Source organism: Apteryx rowi, unplaced genomic scaffold (genome assembly GCF_003343035.1).
Source record: "Apteryx rowi isolate R43461 unplaced genomic scaffold, aptRow1 scaffold_200, whole genome shotgun sequence".
Classification (NCBI taxonomy): Eukaryota; Metazoa; Chordata; class Aves; order Apterygiformes; family Apterygidae; genus Apteryx; species Apteryx rowi.
The window spans coordinates 784,928-797,422 of record NW_020448309.1 but is presented as its reverse complement, the minus strand read 5'-3'; positions in this window follow the sequence as shown (position 1 = coordinate 797,422).

Below are 12,495 nucleotides of genomic sequence, written 5' to 3'. Positions count from 1 at the left end.
GGAGCGGGGCGGGGGGGGGGCTGCGGCCGCGCTTGGCGGCGGCGCTGCGGGACGCCTGGGCCCCTCCCCTGGCCGGGCTGGGCTGCAGCCCCCCGGCTGGCCGGGCAGGGGACACGGGGGTGGCGGTGGAGGGGACCCCCAGCTCCTCTCCGGGAGGGCTGGCGGGGCACCGCGCCGGGGCTGCTCCTGGGGCGCTGCCCCCCAAAGCCAACTCGGTGCAGAAACACCTCGGGCCACTTTGCCCGGTGGGGGGGGGAGGGAGGCGGGGGGCTGCGGGGGCCGCCCCGGGGTGCGGGGCCACCCGGCGATGCAGAGCCGAGGTGCTGGGGCGAAGGTGCCCTCTGGAAGTGGAGGCGGCCGCCGGCGATGCTCCGGCTCCGCATCCGCGTGGGCGGGTGCGCGCCCGGCTGCGGCTGCCCTGGGGGCTTCGGCCGCGCCGCGCCGCACCGGCAGAAGTGCCGGGGCTCCCGGCCACCGGGTGCCCGCAGGCCCCGCCGCCTTGTCCGTAGTGTCCTGGCCGGCAGCCAGCTCCGGCGAGTCTGTTCCGCTGGACTAAATTCCCCGCCGCGGTCTCGGCCGGCGACGGGGTTCTCCCGCACTTCTTGGGCTTGTCGYGTGTCGCGGCGGTAAGGAGGTGTCGGAGTGGCACCCCCGAGCCGGCCGGGTGTCTGCCGCGGGATACTTGAGCCTTTGCATCCCCGTCTGTGTCGGAGCCGGCTGCTTGTGCCCTCCCCAGCACCTCGCTGCTCCCCTGCAGCCTACTTCCAAAAAGCGCGGAGAAAGGGTGCGAGCGGTCCCCAGAGCCACGCACGAATCGTGCAGAGCAAAGACAGTTTTGCAAGGTGACTGAGGCGCGGGGTTGTGCCCGTCGCTTCGCGGTCCCCAGCGCCGCGCCGGCTTTCAGCACCTCTGCCCGGGGCGGGGGGGGCGGGGGGCGAGGGCTCCGCCGCCCCCCGGGCTGTGGCAGCCGCAGGCTCTGCAGCAGCGAAACTTCAGTCCTTGAGCGACGGCGCTCGGTCGGTTTGCGCCGAGCTGCTGCTGCTGCTGCTGCTGCAGAGCTTTCGCGGCCGTGCAGGAGCCGCACGGAGGCGCGGCGGCCGCCAGGCGTCGTCTCCCGCCTGCTGCATTGTCGCTCGCTGGCGCAGCGTCGCCGTCGCCGCCGCCGAGGGCTCCGGGCTGCGGAGCTGCGGCGCCGCGGTCGGGGCGGACGGCGCTTGCTGCCTTTGCCGCCTTTCGGTGCCTTTTTGCCGGGGCACCGTGGTGGGGATGAGCGTCGCTTGCTGCGTTTCGTGTGTCAGGAAAGCTCGGGGGGGGGAGGCGACGCAGCCAAGGTCACTGAGCCCGTCGGTGGCAGCGGGCGCRCGTCGCCCGCGCTGCACGAGAAGAGCACGATCCTGTAAAACTCTAACGCTCCGCTGCACCCCCAGACCCCCCAAGTGCTCTTGGAGCGATGCCCCGTCCCCTTCTCGCAGACGGGGAAGCGCAGAAACGGAGCTGACCTTGCCCCGTCACCCGRAGAGCCGGAATTTCTCCTTCTCCCTGTGCAGGAAAGCTGGGAACAGGCAGCTGCGATGCCCTACAGCAGGATCGATGCCCAAAGCAAATAAACAGACCTCGCGTCCACCGGCTTTTGGATTTTTCCCTTGGGCRCTGCGGGACTTGCCCTCGGGGGTGCAAAAGCCTGCTGCTCCCTCGCTTGTTCCCGCACCCCGCCAGCTGCCCTCTGCTCAGCTCCTGCAGGAGCTCGCGCTTCCCTAAGTGCTCTTTGATTATTAGCCCTAATAATTGCGTTATCGCATTGATTGAAATGGCTCGGATGCCAGAGCTAATTTTGCTCTTCACGCCTTCCTTCATCTATAATGGGATTTTGATAACATCGCGCGTCCTGAAGTATTGGATAAACTCGGCACAATTCCCCGTTTATTAATTAAACCTTAAATTAGGCAGCACGCAGCTGGAATCCGAGGTGCCCCCATAAGCCGGCTCCCACGGCCAAGGGACAGCAAATGGCCCTGTGCCTGCGCTATCACGTCCCTGCCGAGCRCCGGCGCGTGGCGGCTGAATCCCTTTTGAGCTCGGAGGTTTTGCCTGTGTCCCAGTGGGGCCTTTCACCTGCTCCCGTTCGCCCTGGAAGTCGAACGATGTTTAATCTGCTTCAGGGCCTGGAGGAGGGATCGTGATTTCTTTTTTTTTTTCCCTCTATATCGCTGCTACATGAGCAAAGGGCCGAGCGTGCGCAATTCGGCATCTGTGATGAGAACCTGCCTGGGAGAGGGGGGTCCTGGTGGCTTTAAGGCTTTCTTCAGATAATGCAGTCTAACATTTTAATGTGTTTTAATTAAGTGTGTCACGTCAGGCGTACCTTTCCCAGTCCTGCACGGGAGCAGCAGAGGGGGGCTCTGGGCTGCTGCAGCGTTAGCAGATGTCAGAAAACGTGGGGCAAATGTCAGTGCTTGTGGCGTGGAGCTGCAGCAGGGTGTTGGAGGCACCTTTCCTCCTCGAGAAAGTCTGGGCTTGTCTAACCCATGAGCCCATCTGCCCCTGCGCTGGCTGGAGGTGGCGTGCGGGGATCCTGCCCCAGTCGGACCATGCCGGAGCCGATCCCGGCTCGGYGTGAAGCCGCGGGGCTGCGCGGCCGCAGCCAGCGTGGAGGTTGCAGAGACGTGGATGTGGCCGAGCGCCGTTCGTGCAGGGGATCCCCGGGGCAGCAGCTCCCTGCTTGCGCCGGTGCACCCGTGGGCCTTGAGGGTGCAAAGGGGAAAAAAAGGACTTTATTGCCATGCATGGATTTATGAACCTGCTGAACCCAGCGGCCGGGGCGAGACGGAAATGCCCTGCAGGGCTCTGCTTGCTTGTCTCCCAGGGATGTTATGGGAATTTCTGCCATGAATAAAGCCCTGGGAGTGCTGAATGACTGCTGGGGGGGTGACGGTGCGGCTGCTGGCCCTCTCCGTGCCCAAAAACCTGCATTGCTGCGAGCAGCCGCTGYCTTGTGCCGCAATGAACTCTGCGGTGAGGCCGTGCCAAGCTCATCCATTTGCTCCTGCTGCTCGCGAGAGCTCTGCTCGCACCCTCGACGAGGTTCCCRGCCACGGGGGGACCCTCGGAGGGGCGAGCGGCTGCAAGAGCTGGTGTCGGATGCCGGGAGCCTTGGTGCTTTGCCTGCGCTTGCAGCTTCCCGAGCGGCCGGGCTCTCTGGGTTTGTCCTGGGGGAATATCGTGCTCTGGGATACGCCGGCTCCATCTGTGCAGCTGTGAGCCCCTAAAGCATTGCTGTTATTCCCCCAAAACACCCGAAGCAGAGCAGGGGCGCAGCTGCAGCTCAGACGAGTGGGGGACCAAGGGACAGCCTTCTTGTCATCCGTGCAATGAGGCTCAGTCACGTTAGTTCTCAGAGTGCCCTGGGATGAGCTTTGTGCTGCATTTAAATCCCTGGGCTTGCGGGTGGCTGCAATGCCGCGTCCCTGCCGAGCCCGTGGCCATGGTGTCTCTGGCCACCCCCTTCCTCCCTCCCCGCGGCTGGAAACTGTGCCAGGGCAGGCGGCCCTGGGCCGTAGCACCTTGCTCCGTCTCTGTGGCTTGGGTTCGGACAAGCGGCGGCTGGGGGAGGTGTCCAGGAGCTGGTTTTCCGGGTCTCTGACACTGGCAATTCCTGTCGTGCTGGGAGCCAGCAGAGGTTTCGTTGGGGGCTGCATCCTGGCAGGATCTACCCCAGGGGCGCTGCAGCCATCTCAGCTGAGCCTGCACCCCTGGAAATCRCCCCCGGAAGCCACTCATGTTTGCAAGGGAAAGAATGAAACCCCATATTAATTTAGACCAAGAACGGCGCAGAGCAGGAGCTGCTTGGCGACGTGCGTTCGCTCGCCATCCTCTCTTCTAAAATCGATCCAGCTCGTCTCGCTTCTCTCCTGGATTAGCTTCTGGCTCTTTCCCAAGAGCCGTCTGGCTCTTTTTTTTTTCTTTTTCTTTTTTTTCCTCCTATTGATCAGGAGCCATTGCCGTTTCGTGGGGCCACTGCCACCAAAGCTCGAATTCGGGGCCCAGCGGGGAGCACGCAAAGCAGGGAAACTTTGCAACCTCGGGAGCAAGCAGGCAGGGCACCCTGTGTGCCGCTCCGTGCGAGGCTGCCGGGGGCTTTGGATGGTTTTAATAACTCAGCCTGTCTCCTTCTGCTGCCCTATTTAGCTGTGCTGTCCTCTCCCGCTGGCTGAGTGAGGCACAGCCGCTGCGGCGTTACCGGTGCAGGGGGACAGGCTGGCTGCTGCGGTCCAGCAGGCAGCACCCGCTTTTTGGGGAGCAGCACCCCGTCCCCTTTCTTGGGAGGCTTTTTTTTGGCGATTCGCAGCCTTGCAACCTTGCAAGCCCAGGGAGAGCCGTGGCAGTTGCCTGCGCTGGACTTGGTTTGGGTGGACCTGGCTGTTCCCCAGGGCTCGGCTGCTGTGGACCAAGTCGGATGGTGCAGCCGGCACTGCCAAGAGCCTGCGGGACCCATACAACCCAAAAAGCTCCTGCGACCAGTTGTCTCTGCACAGCCTGCCCTGATCTTCGGCTAGCGAAGAGGGATGCTCTTCTGCAACCTCTCCTGTGCTCGCTCCCTAGTGTCCTAGTGGATTGTTGCATCTCCAAGACTTGGGAGGTCTTGCTCTTCTCCAACCTGCCACTGCCTACAGCAGTCATGGTGACTTTTCCCTTTGGGCTGCGAGGCTGGCAGGCTGGCAGGGCCTGAGGAAAGCCCTTGTGGTGGGACACAGACTGCACTGATGCCCAGCTCACTGCTGGCATGGGGCTGTGTTTGCACGGCTGTACTGGGAGCTTGGGAGGCCAAGGGCTGCTCCCGGCGTGCCCAGACTGACTGTACCTTTGCCTCTGCAGGTGCCTGACTGTAGCTGTGTAAGCGGGTATCTTCAAGCAATCTCTTTTTTGCTTCCCAGCTAATTAGCAATGAATCTTCCTTCCATGGGGTCTCTGAAGCTCTCYGAGCAGCGCAATAACACTTGATGAAAATGGAAAGACGAGAGCTTTAACGGGGAGGTGGTGGGGTGTGTGTGTGTGGGGGGGGGAGGGGCAAGCGAAAGCAGTTGCTGGCCCATTTGCTGATTGCACCGAAATGCCGCTTGGCTCAGCGGGGAACGTCTGCTGCTGCGCGTTCGCCTGCTCCCGTGGGAGCTCTTGCACCAGCCCCAGTTTAATCTTTCTAGCCTCCTTCCCTCGTTGCTTCCTGCAGCCCAGCTCTGTGTGCTCGTGGGCCAGGGAAGCAGCGGCGGTGGGGACAAGGGAGGTTTGGGCCCCCGACTCCCCCTGCCTCCTCCTCAGAGGGAGGGAGGCTGGGAAGAGGTGCAGGGAAAGACGGGGTTTGGAAGAGACCTGGGAAGAGCAAGCTGCACCCATGGGTGCAAGGCAAGGTTTTGAGCCAGCAAGAGCCTTGGGACCCGGCCGTGGGCCCCCACTCCCCAGCAATCTGCTGAACCATGTGGAGATCTCCTGCTTGCTTCTACTTGCATCTTCCCACCGTTTTACCTCATTGCTGTCCTGATTTTACTGAGTCAAAGGCACAGAAAATCTCTAAGCTGCAGGGACGGGCTCCCAACAGCTTCTGGGCTGTCTGGTCGGCACCTGCTGACGTCGCTGGGTGCGAGCCACCGTCCCCATGTGCAGAAACGTCACCGTGTGCATCCCTGCTGGGTGCCTGAGCAGAGCTGTGCTGCCGGGTGGAAAAGGCAGAGGCTGGACCAGCAGACCCAGATGTGCAGAAGGCTCAGGCAGCATGGCAAGGAGCATAAAAGCCTGGAGAGCAACCGTCTGGTGGGGACCCGAATACCCAGGCAGGTTGTTTTGGCAGTCAGAGATGCAGGGCTAGCATGAAGTTGCTGCAGGGGATGAAATCAAACTTTCTCAGAGGTGGCATCTCTGCCCGTATCCTTTCTGGCTGCCTCGTGGCATCTCACTGGACCATTTTTGTCATATTTTGCCCAGAGGCATGAACCACCTTGGTTTTCCTTGGATGCTGTGATATAACCTTCCTTCCAGGCTCTTCGAAGAAGAGCTGAGGATCTGCCTCCAAGTTGGGGCAGCAGATGGCTGTTCAGCCAAGGCCCCATGCCTGGTCTGCTGTTGGTCAAGGGTGATGCCCATTTCGGTGAAGTTTTATTATTGCAACGACTGTGTACCAAAGGTTCCCGTCCTGCTGGGAGCCACCATGCAGGTGAACCTGAAGGTTTGTCCCAGCATCTGTCCWCTTAGCAGATGGTGCTCCATGGCTGATGATCTCTCCTTAAAGATGCTGAGCAGAAAGGGTTTTTTGGGTGCAAAAAGACCATCCTGGGGAAATGCTTGTGACTTCCAAACCTGTCATGGTTTCCACAGTAAATTGCAGGAGCTGCGGTGGGGCGRGCGTGACGTCCCCTCTGTGCCTGTTTCTGCCCCGTTTCACGGTGGAGGCCAGGATCCTTGCCCCGTTTCGCGCTGGTGCAGCGAGGCAGGACTTCGCCAAGGTCCCGGAGCAGAGGCTGGGGCAGAGCTGGTCCCATGTGCCAAGTCCCTCCAATACTTCGACCTTTAGCTGTCCAAACCRTCTCAGCAGGGCTGACGGGAGCTGCTGTAGTGCACGGCAGTGCATTAAAGAAGCAATAGCTGCTTGTTTTGACTTGGGAGCATCATAAACCATTAATCTGGTACCCAAACGATGGATTAAGGCTACCTTTAAGACCGTATTTTACTGTTGCTTCTTGTTTTTGCTCTAAATAATGTAGCTATTGTGACGCCGAAGCAGGGCCTTTGTAAAAGGAAGGCAACCGGCCTTTAAAACACCCAGTCCTTAAATTACTTTTATGCAGTCTCCCTTGTGAGCCAAGGTCTCATTCCCCTTCCTGCAAGGGCTCTTGGCTCCACGGTGTAGAAGCAGGGAGGAACTGGGAGCTGGTCCTGGCCCCGGGACCCTTAGCTGATGTATGGTGGCCATGGGGCTGATTTGGCCAGGAATTCGTGCTGGGCTCCCTGGATCTTGATGGGGTTCACGTGGGYGCAAGGCATCTGTCACCATCCGCGGCGCCTCCGTCTCCTGCAGACGCTTGGAGGGCACGTGTGTATGTTGGGTGTTAAAAATACCCTGCAGCAAGGCATGGCTCTGGGGACTTGCAAGTGCAAAGAAATGAGCTTGCAGCCGGTCGGGGAGCTAATCGAATGGGTTTTTACAGGAACTGTGTAATTCTCAGGCAGGCTAACCCAGCTCCCGATTACTCATCTCCTGGGGAAGGGCCCGTGGCTGGGCCTGCCCTCTGGTGCAGACGGGTGAACCCGAGCACATCATTATTTTTAATTAGATAAGCTTCTGGGTGCCAGCGCCTGCTGCGAGGTAGCAGAGATGAGCTTGCCTCGGAGGCGACAGCGGGGAAGGAGGGCRGGAGCCGTCTCCATGAGCCGGCGAGCGGGGCCCCGCGGGCAGGATGGCGGTGGCTGATGTGGCAGGACCGGGTGGCCCGCTGTCCCCAGGTCAGCCTGGTCCTTGGGTGCTGGTCCGGGTGGTCAGCGGGAGGAAGGTGGCGAGGGTTTGTGGCCCCAGGAGATGCCCCGAGCTGTGCTTTCCTGCTGCTGTGAAATGGCAAGAAGCACCTTGCCTGGCCTTGGGGACTGGTCCATGCTGAGCCCTGGCAGCTGCCTTGTTATCCCAAGCAGCAGCCACGTGTGCAGAGTTTCAAGGTCTCAGCTCATGTACTGGCATTTCTGCTTTTCTGGTTGGGGTTTTGAGGCTTGGAAGTAATGTTACAGATGACTGTGCAAGCACRGTAAGGAGAGCAGGTCCGTCCTGGCGTGGTCTTCATTCAGGCTCTGAGCAGGGAGGATGGATGCGCTTTGTCCCCAGGTTTCTGCTGCCTTCATGCCGTGGGACCAGGGGACTTATCCTGGTCTCGGGCTCCGGGCTGCCAGGTCGTCTCCAGGCAAACAGTTTTGCAGGAAGATGCTGCAGTGTTGGTCTCCGGTGGCCCCGTCTGCCATGGGCACCTCGTGTGGCTGCCGGCAGGGCGACAAGGTCACCCTTAATTTCTTCTGTGTTTTTCTGCCTCTGGTTTGTGTGCACCCCCTTGGCCGCTTCTTTGGGGAGGGTGTGCCATGGGGCCAATGGGGTCTGCTCATATTTGGGTTGGGGGCTAGGGAAACGTGCTATCCTTTTCTGAGTGGCTTTCTCCACATGAAATATCTCAGCAGCTCCCGTCTCATGATGACACTTGGTGCTACCGGAGCAGCAGCCTCACTCCATCAAACACACTCAATTAGCCTGTTAGCTCCTGTTTTCCAGCCCTGATATAAATAACCTTCCTGAAAAGCCCATCAAGAAGTGGCAGGGCTGGAGGAGTTGGAAGCATCCCTCACCTCTAGGAGCGTAAAGCAGGAGAGGAGCGCGGGCAGCAGCGGGTTACCAGGGTGAAAGTGCTGCCYGAGCCGCTGGAGCTGATAGTTGACAGTGCCTGGGCACCGGGCCAGCGCCTCGGTGGGGTGGATTGTGCTGACGGAGGGTCTGATCCGGTGACACTAATGCAGTTATTCCAGATTTGGGAGGGGGCTGCTGCRCTGCGATTCCCGCTGAGGGCAGTGGCAACGCAGCTGCATCCCTGGGATGCTTCCCTCCCTCTGCAAGCCCGTGTCCCCAGCCGCCCCCTCCCTCCTGCATCCCCATCCCCGCTCACGTTGCACTGTGTTTGGGGTGACATGCAGGGTGCTGAGCCCAGCCGGCCGGTGGCTCGGGGCAAGCCTTGGTGCTTGAGAGCGTTGCAGCCTGCGCGGCAGCGCGGGGTCGGGGCCGCGTGCTGCAGATGGAGGTGGACGTGGCACCGTGGCCTGCGTGGGGACAGCAAGGCCGTGGGTGCTGGCACCTGGCCCTGGGTGCAGGCTTGCACGCATGTGTGGGCATGTGGCTGTGCCTTCCTTCTGCATCAGGCTCCTGCTCTTTCCCCCAGCTGGATTACCTGGGGGGGCTTTTCATCTCGTGGGATTTTTACGGCATAAAAACAGTCCCCAGGAGCTGACAGCTGCATTGGGGGTGATGGAGGCTGGGCACCGGCAGCATTGGAGGGTTTTGTTTGCCACACTGCTGGGATAAACCATCTCCATGTCATGGGCCACTGTTTTGGGGTGCGGCGCCACTTCTCCCACCTGAGCAAGGAGATCCCACGGACCTGGTGCAGGTCTGGAGCCCCCAGGGCTCCTGCAGATCCCCCATGCGCTACAGATCCTGAATCAGCGGCGTCTTGGCTGCCCTCACTGGAGAGAGAGATTCTCCATGTCTGTCCATTCCTTCCTGGGGACCATCCCTGTTGTCCCAGGAGGACCGATGAACCGGCTCCGCTGGTGTTGGTGAAGCTGCAGGTGGCTTGACCCGACTATAGGATCTCAGTGAATGGGAGTTGTAGGCTCACTTGGTGAGGCAGGCTTTTAAAAATGCAAGGCTCCTGGTCCCATGGGGTGCTGTGCCGGACACTGGCTGGGTGCTGCAGAGCTGTCTCTTTGGTGCAGCTGCTACCCCCGCGCACCATAGCCGTGCGTGGCCCCTGAAAAGCTGGGATCTTGGGGTGCTGGTGGAGGGTTCCCAGCCTCTACATGATCTCCTGGCACCTTTCCTAACTGGGCAGTGGGTTTCATAGCTGGGGGCGAGGAGAAATTGGGAATTTGACACCAGCGAATAACACTGCCTGTGCCTGTTCTTTGGGTCTGCCCAGACTAGGCTGGTCCTGGGCTTGGGGTGGTCTCAGGAGTAGACCCTGAATTTGGGCCTGCTGGTTGGGTCCCGGGATGGCTGTAGGACTGCCCACTTCCAGCAGCATCCATCCTCCGTGATGCCTGACTCACCCGCGTCCTCCCGGCGTTTGCCAGTGGGTGCTGCTGGGGTGCAGGTGCAAGTGGGTCTATGAACAGGGCTGGCCCCGGGGTGGTGGGAGCAGATGCTCCCTGTCTCTAAAGAAGGTCCTTCCAGCCCCAAGTAGGTTCTCTTAGGATGAAGTTTGTAATTTTGGCTTCTTCCACAGCTGGAAACTTAGAAAGGTTCAGAAGAGGCCAAAAATTCTCTGTTAATTAAATGACCATTAGAAGCCAAGTCATGTTTTCCCTTAATTAGACTCTGTTCCCCATTAGGAGCAAAGTCATACAAATGGGTTCAGAAACCACAGTGTATCTGTGTAAACACCACAGCCTGAATAATTAAACCTTCCCTGTCTCCCTGAGCCTAATGGAGTTTGTCCCTGCAGAGGGTCGACTCCAGGCTCCAGCGCGGGAGACGATGGTGGGAGGAAGGACCCACACGGGGAGACACGGCAACGAGAGGCAGAGGTTTGTCCAGTTTTTTAAATGGGAAGGGAAGAGCAGATCACTAAATAATGGCAGAAGACGGCTGTTGGATCTTGGGTGAGAGAGGGGCTTGCAGATAACGTCTTTGACGTTTCTGTCACTGCAGCGCCTTGTGAGMAGTTAGCGAATGGGATTCAGAGGAAGGAGAGGGTTCAGTGTCCGGTCTGATGTCCTTGGGGAGCTGCACTGGGAAGGCTACGTCTCCCCAGATACATGGCAGCTCTCCACRCTCTGCAGCTCCCTTGCTTTGCAGGGAGAGAGACCACGGTCATCCTCATCTGAAGCAGGATCATGCCGTTGTAGTCATCTCGCTGGTGTTGCGAGATGCTCGGATCAAACTCATCTGAGTGGGGTGAAGGGTGCTCGCTGGGGGCTCAGCCGTCCGCATTTCTGGCTAATGCTGCCACTGAGCTTGGGGTTGGTGCGATTGTCCTAACTGTCACTGGCAGTTAYGTGGTGATGAGTCCTCCAGCTCCTTCCTAGCGCATGGTTGTGTTTTAAGCCGTGGATGACATGATCCTAGGCTGTGGCTTGTGAATTTGTTGCTATCCAAATGCTAGACCGGTGTGTCTACCTGTTGACATGCTGTGTTTGACACTAGATGTGCAGGTCCCAAGCAGAGTGGGAGATTTCATGGTATCTTCATGCTTGTGCAAAAGGCCAGAGAGGTGCCCAGGCATCATGCCAGCAAGGCTTTGGGTCTGCCTGAGATGGGCTGAGCTTGGTCTTCAGGTCTGGCTCTTGGTTTGTGCCAGCTGCAAAGCACTCTATGTCCGGGAGTGAAATGGCCTGGTGGTGTCAAAACCTGTCTCTAGGTGCTGCCAAATACCTCAGCACTACCTAAAACCCTCTGTTTGCCCCAGGACACACAACAGGGAGTGTGGTGGCTCTCTATGTCTCTGGGTGCACAGGCTCCATCCCAAAAATGGGCCATGAGGGATGTCTCCTCTGCCCCCCGTCAGCCTTGGCAGGGTGAATCCTCCTCATCGTGCTGTTTGCCAAACTGTCCTCCATGCTCACAATCAATTACCTCAATTAACCAACCACTGACTACTTGGGAATTTCATTAGCAGAGTCTTCAAACCACAAATACTGGTGCTGGACAGTGCAGGTTTTGCCATTGGTTCCCTAATTTGACATTTCTGGAGTGCTGGAGGGTTGCCCAGGTCTCCTGGGCCACCTCTGGTCTCCAGGAGGATAATTTGTAGCCTGTTGGCCCAGTGGGCAGTGCAGAGCTCAGGCTCTGGGTTTGCTCTCCCAGATGGAAGATAACTCATTGCTCCAAGCCAATGTTCAGAGCAGCCATTCGTTATCTAACGAACTCCCCYAGGTTCAGGTAGGTGTGGACAGCCCTGTCTCTCCAGCCCCCAAGGGCAGCAACTGCTGATGCAGTGACGGCCTCTGGGTGCAAATGCGGGATGGACTTCCCTGTGTTTGGAGAGCAGAAATAAGGCACCAGCCTACCTGGACTGTCCAAAATATGACCTGAATGTGATTAATCGCTGCATCGCACTCCTCTAACCAATTTCCAAAATGTGCCATCACTAATTACTGCCTGAACTTCATTAATCTTGATTTTTATTTTGCAGGATTGCTGTTTTCCGCTCTTCTCCCCAGCTCCGCAGAGGTGAGGGTGGAGGATGGGGGGGACCTTCCAGTTACGCAGCAGCAGGAATCGCCCTCCCTCCCCTGCCRGCAGGGAAGGAGAGGTTTAGGATGCACAACCAGCCTCACCCGCCCCCGCGCTGCCTTGCTGTGAAGAAGTGGGTATTTTCCAGCAGCTGCATTTGGCTGCCTGCAGAGAGCTGGCCTAGCGCTGAGCAGATGCTCTGCGGAGCCACAGCCTGATGTAAGCGAGGCCCCGGAGACCTGCCGGCTGCTGTATAGCTCCCCGAAACCTTCCCCTATCCCCACAGATAGGGAGCGCTGAGCCTGCTTGGGTACCCCTCTGGGTAGAGGCTTCMCGAGTTCAGGCCAGGTCCTTCCTCGGGTCCCCAGATCCCTTCCTCGGTCTGCACCTTCATGCGCTGTCTTGGCTGATGCCGGGCAGGATTGCACCCCGGGACTCCATGTCCATGCTGTGCTCCAGCGAGCAGAGCAGGGGTGCATGCTCAGGGAGGCCCTGGGGGGTCCCAAGAACCTCAGGTGTCAACCTGGGGG